General features: G+C 51.0%; 1 pseudogene; it reads left to right on the forward strand.

The window, feature by feature from the left end:
- The first annotated feature begins 729 nt into the window (after positions 1–729).
- Positions 730–4,812, forward strand: LOC123125480 (protein DETOXIFICATION 16-like; annotated as a pseudogene).
- Positions 4,813–14,587: the final 9,775 nt, after the last annotated feature.

Below are 14,587 nucleotides of genomic sequence, written 5' to 3' on the forward strand. Positions count from 1 at the left end.
CCGATTCTACATAGCATATGGGGCATCATCCTGAGGCTATGCACTGGCCATGCCCTCAGAGGCTCTGTTTGTTTCTACAATGTGCTCCGAATCACTTATGGACACTTGGACATGCTTCAGTCAATTGCACTGAAAATAACCCGAATCTAGATTCAATTTCACTGGGAAAGCTAATTCCAAATAGCTATTGGGTTTCAGCTTTTGATTTTTCGTAGGAGAATCTGCTGACATCGTATGAATAAACCACGGGGTGGTTAACCAATGCCTTGATGGCAGTGCATCTTAGGAAATTCCCTTTTCTTTGTGTATGCGTCATGAAGTTCACGTCAGGGGTTCACATATGACACATGACGACGAGAGAGGCTCAGGCCGCCGGCCGTCATGAAATTTCGAGCTTTTTTTACTATAATAGTGCAAATGGGCTGATCCAGCATGTGCAATTTTTGTCGGTAGCTTATCAAGCAGACCACTTGGTACGAGCATGTGCTGTTAACCATTCCATCCAATCTTGCTCGTCAGATAGTTTATTGTGTCAGATGTCTTGAACTTGGCCGCCAAGCTGCCTCCTTGGTCTCACATGAGATGATGAGATTCTTCAATCCACTTGGCTGCCTAGCGAGTGCGTCTGTTTCCTATATGTTTCCTGACTGAATTTTTCCTCGAGTGGCGGGTCTATGCAGCATTGACGAGGTCGATTAGTATTAGTATATACTTTCACAAACATGATAAATATACCTCCTTCACCTGTTAATTAACACCCACCTTCTTCAGATTCAGAAGCAGTGCGTGAGATTTCAAGCATGTTGCCAGCCATGGAGGAGCCCCCTATTGGGGGCAACAGCAGCACTGAGGAGACAGGAGGGCCAAAAGAGAGCTTGGTGGTGATTGAGGTTAAGAAGCAGCTGTACCTCGCCGGGCCTCTCATTGCCGGATGCCTGTTGCAGCAAGTCGTGCAGATGATATCGATCATGTTTGTCGGCCATCTCGGTGAGCTCTCTCTCTCGAGTGCCTCCATCGCCACCTCCTTTGCCGGTGTCACCGGCTTCAGCTTGTTGGTATATTTTATGTGAATTCATCACCTCTCCTACATATTTTGATCCTCATGAATGAACAACTAACATCAACCTGAATATCTTCTCTTGTATCTGTTCGTAATCATCTTAGTCTGGCATGGCAAGCAGCTTGGAAACACTGTGTGGGCAAGCCTTCGGGGCAAGACAGTACCATCTGCTCGGCATCTACAAGCAGAGGGCAGTCCTCGTGCTCACTTTGGTGAGCGCTGTGGTTGCGGTGGTCTGGGCGTACACCGGCCAGATCCTCCTGCTCTTCGGCCAGGACCCGGAGATTGCCATGGGGGCAGGGAGCTACATCCGGTGGATGATTCCGGCATTGTTCGTTTACGGACCGCTGGAGTGCCACGTCCGGTTCCTCCAGACACAGAACATCGTCCTCCCGGTGATGGCGAGTTCAGGCGTCACGGCGCTGAGCCACGTTCTTGTGTGCTGGTTGCTGGTGTACAGGCTTGGGCTCGGCAACAAAGGCGCTGCCTTGGCCAATGGCATCTCGTACCTGGCCAATGTGTCAATCTTGGCTCTCTACATCGTACAGGAGCACCTGGACAGGCCTCTCAAAGGACGCGTTTCGCGACATCCTTAGCTTCATGAAGCTTGCCGTGCCATCTGCGCTGATGGTTTGGTGAGTTTTAGTTTGTGTTGGGGTGAAAAAGATCCCGAGCCCCCCCCCCCCCCCCCCCCCGCGTCGTCCGCTTCGGGCGACTCGGGCGGCGACTAGGGTTTCCCCGTCGCGCCGCCGCTCCCTCTCCCCTCCCTCCCTCGCCGCCACCTGAGTTAGCCGCCGGATCCGCGCGTGCGGCCGCCCGTGAAGGTGGCGGCGAGGCCTCGGTCGCTCCTTTCCTCGAGGAGGACCTCGGATCTGGGGCGGCGGCCCTTCTTGGCGAGGCGGCGGCGCTTTCTCGGCCGGCGTCGTCCGCGGGTGTGCTCTGGCCGGCGGCCTCGACCACGCGGGTGGTGAGGTGTCGGCGGGTGGCGGCGGCGGCGCGGAGGTCTCCCCTTCTCGTCAGATCTGAGGGTGGCTCCTTTCCCCTGTCTTCCTCGTCCCCGCCGCTTCTCGCCTGCCTCCCTCCGAGCGCCGGTATGATGTGGGTGGGTGACTGGTGGTCTGGTTTTGGGCCGCGGGAAACCGTTGGCCGGCGTGGCCGGCCTGGCAGCAGCGACGTCCCCGACGCCGTCTCCTCCTTGGAGGTGCTGCAGAGGCCCTCCCCCTTTCCACCCCTGTTCCTCCTCCCGGGTGAAAGCCCAAAATCCGGCTTGGATTGGGCGGTGACGGTGCGCTGTGCGTCGTGTTCTTCCTTGGGGGCGCCGCCTGGGGAGGGTTGCGTTCAGGTGAGGGTTTCTAGGTCGGAGCTTGGATGGCTTGGGTGGTCCGGTGACGGCGGTGTCCCTAGGTTCGGCATGGCTGTAGGCGTTCGGCTGCCTGGCAATGCTTCTCGGTGGCCTGTCGGTTCTCTTGATGCCTCTGCTGCCTTCTTCAGTAGCTGCACCTGGTGGTTTTCCTGCAGCTCTCAGGCGTTCTAGGTTGTGGCGAGGCGGCAGTCGCGGAGTGCTCGAATGTTCTAGTGGTGAAGTGCTGCGGCTGCTCCAGGTCCCGAAGCTGACACGTCCCCTGCTCTAGGGTGAGCGTCTCTCAAGTCCGCCGGGTACGGCGCCTTGCGAGCCATGGCGAGAGGGAAGGGTCCCTCTGCGGCGTGAGAGACGGCGGATGTGTGGTGGCTTCTACTTGGGTGTTGGTCGGGCTCTCTCACCACTCTCTGTTGCAAGCAGGTCCTCGTCGTGCTCGTGTGTGCCTCATCCCTAGTTGGCTGTTTGGCTGTAGTCTTCGGCTTGGACAAGCTTCGAGCTATGTTTTCCTGTATTCTTTTTGTGCTTGTGCGACCCGTTGAGTTGTAAGCCTCCTAGAGTGTCCCCTTGTATCGTTTGGTCGTGGGGGTTTGTGTGTGTCTGTTTTTCCTGGCCGGTTGATGGCTTTGTTAATTCAAAGCCGGGCTCTCTGCGAGCCTTCGTTCTAAAAAAGTTTTAGTTTGTGCCCCTCAGATTTGCAGGTAGATTTTTTTCGTGCTCTATCTTCGACAGAATCTGATCCTACATGTACACAGTCTAGAGTGGTGGTCGTCTGAGCTGCTGGTACTTCTCTCCGGACTTCTCCCAAATCCTAAGCTGGAGGCATCGGTGTTGTCCATTTGGTGAGTTGCATTTTTCATGCAGTATTTCACATTCTGTATGCCCTGTTCTGATGGGAAATGTGGAACTGCTTGCAGCTTGAACACAGTTTCATTAGCAATCATGATCCCCTTCGGTCTTGGGGCAGCCATAAGGTACGACTAAACAACTTTGCCATGCCAGAGTCATTGCGGCGATGAAATCGTGTATCTTGTCATTGTAGCACCCGTGTTTCAAATGAGCTTGGTGCTGGGCGACCTGAAGCTGCCCGTCTGGCTACTCGTGTGATCATGGTTCTGGGCCTCGCGATGGGTGTGTCTGTAGGACTTCTTATGGTCTCGGTGCGCAATATATGGGGGTACGCATACAGCAACGAGAATGAGGTGGTGGAATACATTGCGAGAATGATGCCGCTTCTTTCCGTGTCGATCATTTTCGACAATCTGCAATGTGTTCTTTCAGGTAAATGTAGAGGATGCACCACATAACTTGAATTCCAAGTACTTGCAGACTATTTCCTGAATTTCAACTCTAGTCTATCTATCTATCTCTTTTTTTTTTAGATGCACTCCAGTCTATCTTGTCTCGTATCATTTCGCTGAAAGATATGTAGCAATTTTGGTGAACATTAGTCTCAAGTACTGATTGCAGCGTGGGGTATACACTTGATATATTCCAGGTATTGTCAGGGGCTGTGGCTTGCAAAGGATTGGAGCTTGTGTCAATCTCAGTGCGTACTACCTTGTCGGCATTCCAGCGGCGCTATGCTTTGCCTTTGTCTTCCATCTCGGCGGAATGGTACTGATTTAATTTTACCACCCATACCATGCATACAGAAAGTTGCAGTTTCACTTGTATTTCATTCTCATCTGAAGAAACCTCTGCAAACTAATGTAATGGTATGAACTCCAGGGGCTGTGGTTGGGAATAATCTGCGGGGTAGTTGTGCAGATGCTGTTGCTGCTGGCCATTACCATGCGCACCAACTGGGACAAAGAGGTAGGCAAACCAAAACCTCTGCCATGCATACGCATTATTCCGTCGGTCGGCTTTTCAGCATCTTCCAATTTTTCCTCTGTAGGCTCTCAAGGCAAAGGACAGAGTTTTGAGTTCGTCCCTGCCTCTAGACATGACGACATGAACGTGGAACAAGATGAACGTCGCCACCTTCCCACCAAAGCTTACCTCGGGTCTACATCCATCCAAAAACAGTGTGTTCAGAGCATCTAAAGCATCTTCCTTATTGGCATGTGCCCTCGATAATGTTGCCTTGTGAGCGCTTGGTCTTTTTGTAGTAGATCACTCGGCGCTAGACACGTTGCCGTGGTTACTGAAAAAGAGTTGTAGTTGTGAGTTCTTCACGGTGAGAGGCAAATTATGCACGAGCACCCTAAAACTGGCTGTTAATGTCTCTTGGTGTGAGCGATGTGTGTTGGCCTAGTAACTAGAGTCGGCGGTTGCCGCTTCAGCTCTTGATCCTTCAACGCCCTCTCATTGAGTTCCTGATGTAGGAAAATGAATATAAATCTAATATAAATTAATCAATATGAGATGCCTATGAAGAGTCTTGAGGTTACAGTTAAACTCCTGATGCGGCCATAATTTTAACTCGTATCATTTGTCAAACATGCCTGAATTGGAGAAATAGCAGGTTAGGGTACGCCACGTGCACCTCCAATTGTGCAATCCTTGAGGCAGCCGCTCGATACTCTCAAGATTGTTTTGATGACCGAAGTACCAATCCTTGATATTGTCATGGACGAGGTTGTACCTGAATACACCAACCTCTTCACGTGGCAAGGCCTTGTTTGCACAGTAGACGAAGTAGACACACCCGCCGTCCCTACCGCCCAGCCGCGAGGCATCCATGGCGAAGCTGTTGGGCCACCCGAGGAACAGCACGCGGTCGGTCAGGCTATGACTGTGTTTCCTCACCTATCGTGTCTTCTTCTCCGGTGACGTTGTATCCTCCCCTAGCGCGTGCACAACCACTGAGAGCCCAGGTCTGATGCCAGTCGTACAAGTGTACCTACACAACTGGACCTGGACAACCACCCACAAAAGCTCGCCACAAGACTCGAGTACATGGCTGTACCGGCGCGAGTAGGGCCCTTTCTCCCACGGCAAACGTGGCGGCCTTGGTACCTAACACGTCGTCACCACCATGCGTGATTACGTACCACTGTCCAGCTTCGACGGTCACCAAGATCCTGCCACTGTGGTACGTGGCGTAGAATTTACCATGATCAGGTGCTTGGATGGTCCTCTGGACGGCCGTCCACTCGGCATCACCGGGACGCAGGAGAGCCGCCCTGAACCATTCACTTCCATAACCAGCGTCGATGCTGTGCAGGAAAGTGGTGCCGTCGTCGTAGATGACGCCGCAGGGGTCAAACTCCTCCTCCCATGGGAAGGTGGGCAGGTGGGCGACAGCTCCGGTGAGAGGATCGTGGAGGCTAGGGTGGAAGTGTTCATTGACGGCCAGATACCATACGCCGGCGGCGTCCGTGCTGCACACCCAGTTTTCCCGGGGCACGGGCGACGGGGATACGATGTTAAACAATGTACATACTGTATAACTATAAACCGTATATTGTGTGCGTGCGTGTAGTTGTTGTAATATTAGTTGGGCTGTTGATCGATGCAAAAAAAATAAGTTAGGCTGTTGAGATTAGATCTTATCCTTGATTGTGACTTGGAGATCAATCCACAGCCCAATAACCTTGTAATCCCGCGGCCTTGTGCCTATATTAACACGCACGCGTCCCTGCTAGATGTATACGCTTTAGCCTCATTTTCTACATGGTATGCAGAGCCTTTCTCTTCCAACGCATCTAGGTCATGTCGTCCTCCTCCTCTCCCGTCGCCATGGCCTCTCCTTCCCTCGCATCGCTCGGCCACACCATCACCGAGAAGCTCACGAGGGAAAAATTTCTGGTATGGAAGGCGCAAGTCCTGCCGCATATCAAAGCGGCAGGGATGATGGACTACCTCGACGGCTCGATCAAGGAGCCAAACGCCCTCCTCCTCTTTGAGAAGGAGATCGGTGACGGGAAGAAGGAGACCGTCACCACGCCCAACCCGGAGCACGCCATCTGGGTAACGCAAGATCAACAGGTGCTCACGTTCCTGATTGCTTCTCTCTCTCTCGATCTCTCGGTCTCTCTCGATGTTCTCATGCAAGTCTCGAACCACACCACCTCTATTAGCATCTGGCAAGCCCCGCTCCAGAGTTTTTATCGCAGTCCAGGGCGCGCACCATCCAGCTTCGCTCTGCCCTGGGGAACACGCGCAAGGGAGACCTCTTGGCCGCCGCCTACTTCACCAAGATGAAGGGCATCGCCGATGAGCTCGCAGCCGCCGGGAAGCCCCTTGGAGAAGATGACCTCGTCGACCAAATTCTCCAAGGCCTGGTGCATGAACACGACTACAACGGTTTCGTCTCTGCTATCTCCACACACGCCGCTATGGATCAACATATCAGGCTCACTATGCTCTTCTCATTGCTCTTGGCGGCTGAGGCCCGCATCACCGCCCAGCAGGCGGCTTTCTCCCCCAACCACTCCACCAACCTTGCATCCCGCGATGGTGGCCGTGGCGGCGGACGTGGAGGCGGCAGTGGCGGCTACAACAACAACTCCGTCCCTCCCCGCTACAATGACAACTCCGGCGGCAACTCCTCTTGTGGTGCGCCGCGCAAGCAGGGTGGTGATCGCGGTGACCGCGAACGCTGCCAGATCTGCATAGAGGAAGGCAATGGAGCGTGGCGCTGCAGGAAGCGCTACGACAAGAACTACAACAACAACGTCCGCAACCCTGCAAAAGGTGGTGGTGGCAATGGCGGCCAACGTCGTGCTGCCAACGCTGCACACTCATATGGCGTAGATACCAATTGGTACCTCGACACCGGTGCAACTGATCACATCACCGGCGAACTGGAAAAGCTTGTTGTTCGGGGCTGCTACACCGGCAACGAACAGATTCATACTGCTAGCGGACAAGGTATGGACATTGCACACATTGGCCATTCAGTTTTATCTACTCCCTCCGGATCCTTGAATTTGAACAATATTCTGCATGTTCCTAACTCTGAGCAAAGTCTTCTTTCTGCCTACCAACTCATGAAAGATAATCACGTGTTTATTGAACTTCATCCTGAAACTTTTCTTGTCAAGGATCAGGCTACCCGGAGTACTAGACTCCAAAACAAGAGTAGATGGCGTTTGTTCCCGGTGACCGGACGGCACAGTGCTCCCCAACGGCAAGTGCTTGGAGCGATCAAACTATCTACATCCCGGTGGCACAAGCGTTTAGGGCATCCCTCCCTTCCGGTCGTCCAGAAAATTGTTCGAGATTTCAATCTTCCCGTGTCCAATAAACAAGATCATCTTCTAGTGTGTGATGCATGTCAGATGGCCAAGAGCCATCAACTCCCTTACCCTCGTTCAGTTAGTGAATCCAAAGCTCCTTTAGAGCTTATTTTCTCAGATGTTTGGGGTCCTGGACCCGTCTCTGTAGGCAGACAAAAATACTATGTCAGTTTTATTGATGATTTCAGCAAGTTTAGTTGGATCTATTTGCTTAAGAACAAATCTGATGTGTTTGAGAAATTCCATCTCTTTCAAGCTCATGTTGAACGTTTGTTTAATCGCAAAATCATTGCCATGCAGACGGATTGGGGTAGTGAGTATCAAAGTCTGAATTCCTTCTTTGAACGCATTGGCATCACTCACCACGTCTCCTGCCCTCATGCGCATCAACAGAATGGATCCGCTGAGCGGAAACATCGCCACATAGTGGAAGTTGGTCTTTCTCTTTTGGCTCATGCGTTTTATGCCTTTGAAGTTTTGGGATGAAGCGTTCCTCACAGCCGTGTATCTCATTAATCATGTTCCTAGTAGAGTCATCAAAAATCAAACTCCACTAGAACGCCTTTTTGGCACTAAACCCAACTATAGCTTTCTTTGCATTTTTGGTTGTGTCGTATGGCCAAACTTGCGCCCTTGCAATAAGCACAAACTTGAGTTCCGCTCCAAACAATGCGCTTTTTTGGGTTATAGTTGTCTCCACAAAGGATATAAATGCCTAGACATCTCCTCTGGGCGGGTCTATATCTCTCGAGATGTCGTCTTTGATGAACAAGTTTTTCCCTTTGCTAGCCTTCATCCCAATGCCGGTGCACAACTCCGCAAAGAACTTGTTTTGCTACCCTCCCATCTCCTGCCTTCACCCAACTTTATTCCAGGGGGAGTCGATGCTACTGGTCCTGTGTCAATGGCTAATACTTTTGATGTAGGGTCTGCTGATAGTGTGCAGGAAACAGGGCCGGCCAATCATGAAGAAATTGGTGAAAATACTCATGATTTTATGCAGCAAATAGAAGATCACACAGAAGATCCGGGCGCAGCCTCCGATGCTGATTCTGGCGGGAGAATCCCCTCGGGATCCGGCGCTGCAGTAGCGTCAGGCGTATCTCCCGCGGGATCGCCGCCAGCAGACGAGACAGGCGGTCGGCCAGGCGGGCCCGTTGTTGCTTTGTCCCCTGGTCGGGCCAACCCTGACTCGGTGCGGGACGCGGCCCCCTCTTCTGCGGTCGAGCGCGGCCCACGAGGCCGCCCTGGCGCGGGGCGCACTGGCCCGGGTGGGTAGGGCCCCTCCCAGCCGCTGGTGTCGAGTCCGTCGCGGCCAAGTGGCGGGTCTGCACCATGTGCTGCGGTAGGATCTCAACAGGAGTTCTCCCTCGGATCGGGTGCGGCTGACTCCGGATCTTCTGCGGCCAACTCCGACTCTGCTGTCTCTGCTTCAACCAACAGGCTGCAGATTCAGGCTGATCAACCAGCCCCGCCCTCTCCTATGCGTACTCACACCAGGTCTTAGAGTGGTATTGTTAAACCAAAAGTTTACAAAGATGGGTGTATTCGTTGGGGGTCTTTTTGTGCCGCAGGTGAACCAAGAAATTTACAAGATGCTCTTGGTGATCCAAAGTGGAAGAAGGCGATGGATGAGGAGTACTCTGCTTTCATGGATAACAAAACATGGCGTTTAGTTCCACCTGTCAAAGGGAGGAATGTGATTGACTGCAAATGGGTGTACAAGATAAAGAGGAAGTCCGATGGCACTATTGACAGATACAAGGCCCAGTTAGTTGCCAAAGGCTTCAAACAAAGGTACGGTGTTGACTATGAGGACACCTTTAGCCCTGTGGTAAAGGCTGCTACTATCCGGTTAATTCTTTCCATTGCAATCTCTCGAAGGTGCATGCGTCAACTAGATGTAAAAAACGCGTTTTTGGATGGTGTTCTGGAAGAAGAAGTCTTTATGAGGCAACCTCCTGGGTATGAGAGCTCAGTCTCACCACGACATGTCTGCAAGCTTGATAAAGCACTATATGGCCTGAAACAAGCACCAAGAGCCTGGTATTATCGCTTGTACTCCAAACTTCGATCCCTTGGCTTCCTTGCTTCAAAAGGAGATACCTCGTTGTTCTTCTATCATCGGCATGGAGTAACTATTTTTATGCTCATATATGTTGATAATATTATTGTTACAAACTCCTCATCTGAAGCAGTTGCAGCTCTTCTTAAGGATCTGAGTATGGATTTTGCACTCAAAGATTTAGGTGCTTTGCACTTCTTTCTTGGTATTGAGGTGAAAAATATTGCAAGTGGAGTTCTTCTGTCACAGGAAAAATATGTGCAAGAGAAACTTCAGCGGATGGGCATGACAGGATGTAAACCTTCGCCTACACCCTTGGCCACCTCCGAAAAGTTGTCCCTTCATAATGGAGATATCCTTACAATAGAATACTCCACCAGGTACAGGAGCATCGTGGGTGCATTACAATACCTAACGTTGACTCAGCCAGATATTGCATATGCTGTTAATAAGGTTTGTCATTTTTTGCATGCTCCTACTACTGTTCATTGGACTGCTGTAAAAAGGATACTCGGATATCTTCAAGGAACACAGAGTCATGGGCTTAAGCTTTGCAAGTCAGACTCGATGCTTGTTAGTGCGTTTTCTGATGCAGATTGGGCAGGCTGCCCTGGTGACAGGAGATCCACAGGAGGTTTTGCAGTTTTCCTTGGAGGTAACCTGGTCTCATGGAGTGCTCGTAAGCAGGCTACCGTCTCTAGGTCTAGCACAGAGGCTGAGTACAAGGCCCTAGCTAATGCCACTGTTGAAGTAATATGGGTCCAAAACATGTTGACAGAGTTGGGTATTCATCATCCCAAGGCGGCATCACTATGGTGACAATTTGGGTGCCACATATTTATCTGCCAACCTGTTTTTCATGCTAGGACAAAGCATATAGAGATAGACTATCACTTTGTTTGAGAACGGGTAGCCAACAAGCTGTTGAATGTTCGTTTTGTTCCTACTGGTGATCAAATTGCAGATGGGTTTACTAAACCCCTTTCTTTGAGACAGCTGGAGGCATTTCGACGCAACCTCAACTTAGATAAGTTGTGATTGAGGGGGAGTGTTAAACAATGTACATACAGTATGACTATAAACCGTATATTGTGTGCGTGCGTGTAGTTGTTGTAATATTAGTTGGGCTGTTGATTAGATCTTATCCTTGATTGTGACCTAGAGATCAATTCCCAGCCCAACAATCTTGTAATCCCGCGGTCCTGTGCCTATATTAACATGCACCCGTCCCTGCTAGATGCATATGCTTTAGCCTCGTTTTCTACACACGACGCAGTAGCTGGCCTTGGAGAAGACGCCCCTGAATTTAGAAGTGGCCGGGTTCTTGGTCCGGCGGCGCGAGGAGCCATGGCAGGAATTGGGTCCTGGTTGTCCTCGCCCGCCGGGACAGCGGGTCACGCGAGCCGCGCCATTGCTTGCAGACGGCGTGGATGTTGACGAAGTCGGCGGCGTCGCGCACGCGGCCGGATATCTCTTGGAGCACGTCCGCCGGTAGGTCCGACCATCGCCTCCTGTCCATGTCTCCGCGGCTTCCAGATGCCATCTTGACTTCTTGAGAGAGAAATCGACGAGAGATATGATGGCGTCTTGTTTGAGTCGGTGATGGGCCGTTGAGCCTTCAAACGTGCAGGCCACCTAGTTTGAGCCCAACCAAGCGGCAGCGAGTTTCACCGGCAGAAACAGCGATCTCAGAAAAAACGGCAGAAACAGCTAGAGTTTCTTTTTTCTCATGCTGTTTTTTTTAACACGGTACATACACAAACGCTCATACATACGCTCATACATTCATCCTTATGAACGCACACACACAGCCTATCCTATGAGCACTTCAAGAGACTGAGCCTCATGCCGGTTTTGTTGTTTTTTTGAATTACGTACACGCACATAAACAAATGACCAGGACCACGTAAAAAATACATACTCCCTATTTTTGTGGCGAGGACCTCTTAGATCATCTTCTATGCAGGCCCGGGTACAGTTCAACAATGGCTGATGGATAGCCAAGAAGGGACGAATACAAAGGGATACTCCTATATACCTCCTCCGTATTCTTTCTTTACGGAGGGAGTATATAGTAGTATTAAGTATCGAAAGTGCTACTATGAGCTCAAGCACATGTACGTTCGATATCTTTGTCGTTGCCTCGCTTCGAGATGTTCGTCTGAACTAGTATAGGCCCAGGTATAGGCGGACTTCACACAGTTCTGCAAGGAAAACGTATCGCGTCGACCAGCCATCCGAGTGCTCGGCCGGTCGTGCTCGCTCCCACGCACTCGGCTGTGGATCATAGGTGTCGCCTCGGACGCATCGGCAGGCCCACAAACCACCCACCTCCTCTCCATCTCTTCGTAGTCACACCCCCAGATCGAAACTGCTGGACGGACGACACTAGCTGGCCGAAACCCATACGATACAGGGAATGAACGGTGTTGTCTGCTTTTGCTCTAACGCATCAACGGCTTGATGTGTAGCATCGTTCGCAGATCGTCTGAATCTGTCGTCTGTATAGCAACGCTCCCCCAGATCCACTCCATTTCCTTCCTTTCCTTTCTCTTCTTTCCTTTTTCCACACCGGCCGCCGTCATGAGGAGGGGGAGGCATCACCTATGATGCAAGATGCCGTGGCGGTGCTGCTAGGGACGACCACATCTCCGGCGAGCTTCCGAGCTGCGCTAATCGGCGGTGCTTCATCTGGGGAAAACGTAGGCACCGACGGGGTGGGAGCAGCTACCGGCGATAGAGGCGGGGAGGGCTCCGGTGCGGCAACCAGAATGTGGACATGCTCGAATGAAAGGCCATGCTTGCTACAACCAGCAGTTGCCGGCGGCGAAGAAGACGGGCTCTGGTGCTGCAACCCTGATCTTCTTTTGCTGGAATCGGGCGGTAGAAAAGCTGCAACCACTTTTTGCCAGTGCTGCAGCCGGACGGCGTCGAGTTCATTTTTGCTGGAACCGGTAAAAAATTCATGGCACATGCAAGATTTTTGCTGTGTGGGCAGATGAGAGTTTTTATTGTGAATAGCGGTAGCGACATGCTTTTGCTGGAATCGAGGATTTTTTTTGGCTAGAACCGGCATGCGTTTTTGCTGCTACCGGCAAACCAACGGAGTTTTTGTTTTGGCTGAGATTTTTTTACGAGAAAACTTTGTTTTTTCCACTCTAGCTTTTAACCATTTTACTTATGTCACTCTAGAATTAGACATTTCACTTTTGCCACCCTTAGTTTTTGACAATACATTACAATTGCCATTCCGTGGCAAAAGCAATAATTTTAGAGTGGCAATTGTGATACATTGTCAAAATCTAAGAGTGGCAAAAGTGAAATGAAAAGTTATTGGTTTTGCCACGGTGGCATTTGTGATGTATTGTCAAAAAGTAAGAGTGGCAAAAGTGATGTGTCAAATTCTAGAGTGGCATAAGCAAAGCAGACAAAAGCTAGAGTGGCAAAAACAAAGTTTTTCTTTTTTTTATAGGGGAACACGGTGGTCCGAGCGGACGACGGCGACGAGTGAAGGCGTCATCGTAGGGGGATGCTGCAAACACTATGGCCATGACTGGACCCGGCCGGTGGATGAGTTGCAGTCATCAATGTCAGAAGCATGTGACAACCGAGGAACGAGCACGATTGGCAAGGGTGGCCGGTGAGCACGAGCTGCAAAACGGCAGGCACTGGTGGCTCGGGGGCGCCAGGGAGCATATCCGAGTTCCGAGAGGGGACGAACGCGGCGTCCGGCAAACACGCGTGTGTTGACAGAAGGGAGAAAGGAGAGAGGAACCGGATCTGACGGTTGTAACGGGGCAAATCGGACGATAGCGCGTCAACCGGCCCAAATTTCTTAGGGCTTTCTTATGAAACGTACATTTTCCATTGATCCAAAAAAACTACATGTAATGTTGTGTACTTTAGTAAGGTTCACGTTGTTGTGCCAAAGCTGCTATACCAAATCATCAATGTTGAGGAAATCGTTAACTGGTAGCTGCTCGCTCGGCTTGGGAGTAGTGATTAATCGCTGAATCAGCCTATTAACTGGACTAATCGATTGACCATTAGTCGGTGTAATTTTAAACTCAATAGAAGCAAATTTTGTATGGAGAAAAAAATCTACATTGAAAATATGAAGCAAATGGCACAATTTTTTTCTCAATAGATCACAAACATGTATACAACAACAATCATCCATGTGGGCGGAAAAATTATCAACAAACATGTATACAACAACCCTTTTTTGTTGATTTCGGCCTGGGATGCAACTCCGAGAGATGGCGAGCAGGCGATGGCGAAGACAGAGGGAAGGTGGCCGTGCAGGGCGCCTTAACGGGTCAGTTGCCGGAGGTGACAGGACATGCAGGAGGAGGGAAGTAGAGGAGCGTAGATGGAGAAGAGAAAGCAGCGACACGCAGGGGGGAGGGGAAGCGGCAGCACACCGACGAGAACTTGGCCAAAAGCCATCTAGGTCGGGAGGGGATGAGAGGAGCGGAGGAGGCGGGTGGAGGGCAAAACGCTAGCTCTTTAGGAGCGGGAGAGGCTGGGAGTGGTTATGGGCCAAACAATCGGGTTTTGTTTGCCCACGAGTTAACATGCTAACAACGGTTAATTGACCTGACAACCAATTAATCGATCTAACAGACCATTTAATCGGCCTGACAAATTAACGCAATGAACATGTGTTATTCAATTTGGCCACCCGATGAGTAACGATTAACTGACTAATTAACTGAATTCTTGAACAATGCAAATCATGCATGGGGCTGTTCCGCCGAAGCTGCTTTACCAAATCACGGTTGTAAACATCGATATGCTTGTGGGAAGGCAAGGCCAGTGTATTATCTGCCCGAACGTTGAGGATAGTGATTAGTGAATGGTTGTGCTGCTCACACCGGCAAGACCTAGTGCTCTCAACAATTGGCTTCCCCTGG

Source organism: Triticum aestivum, chromosome 5D (assembly GCF_018294505.1).
Source record: "Triticum aestivum cultivar Chinese Spring chromosome 5D, IWGSC CS RefSeq v2.1, whole genome shotgun sequence".
NCBI classification, from domain to species: domain Eukaryota; kingdom Viridiplantae; phylum Streptophyta; class Magnoliopsida; order Poales; family Poaceae; genus Triticum; species Triticum aestivum.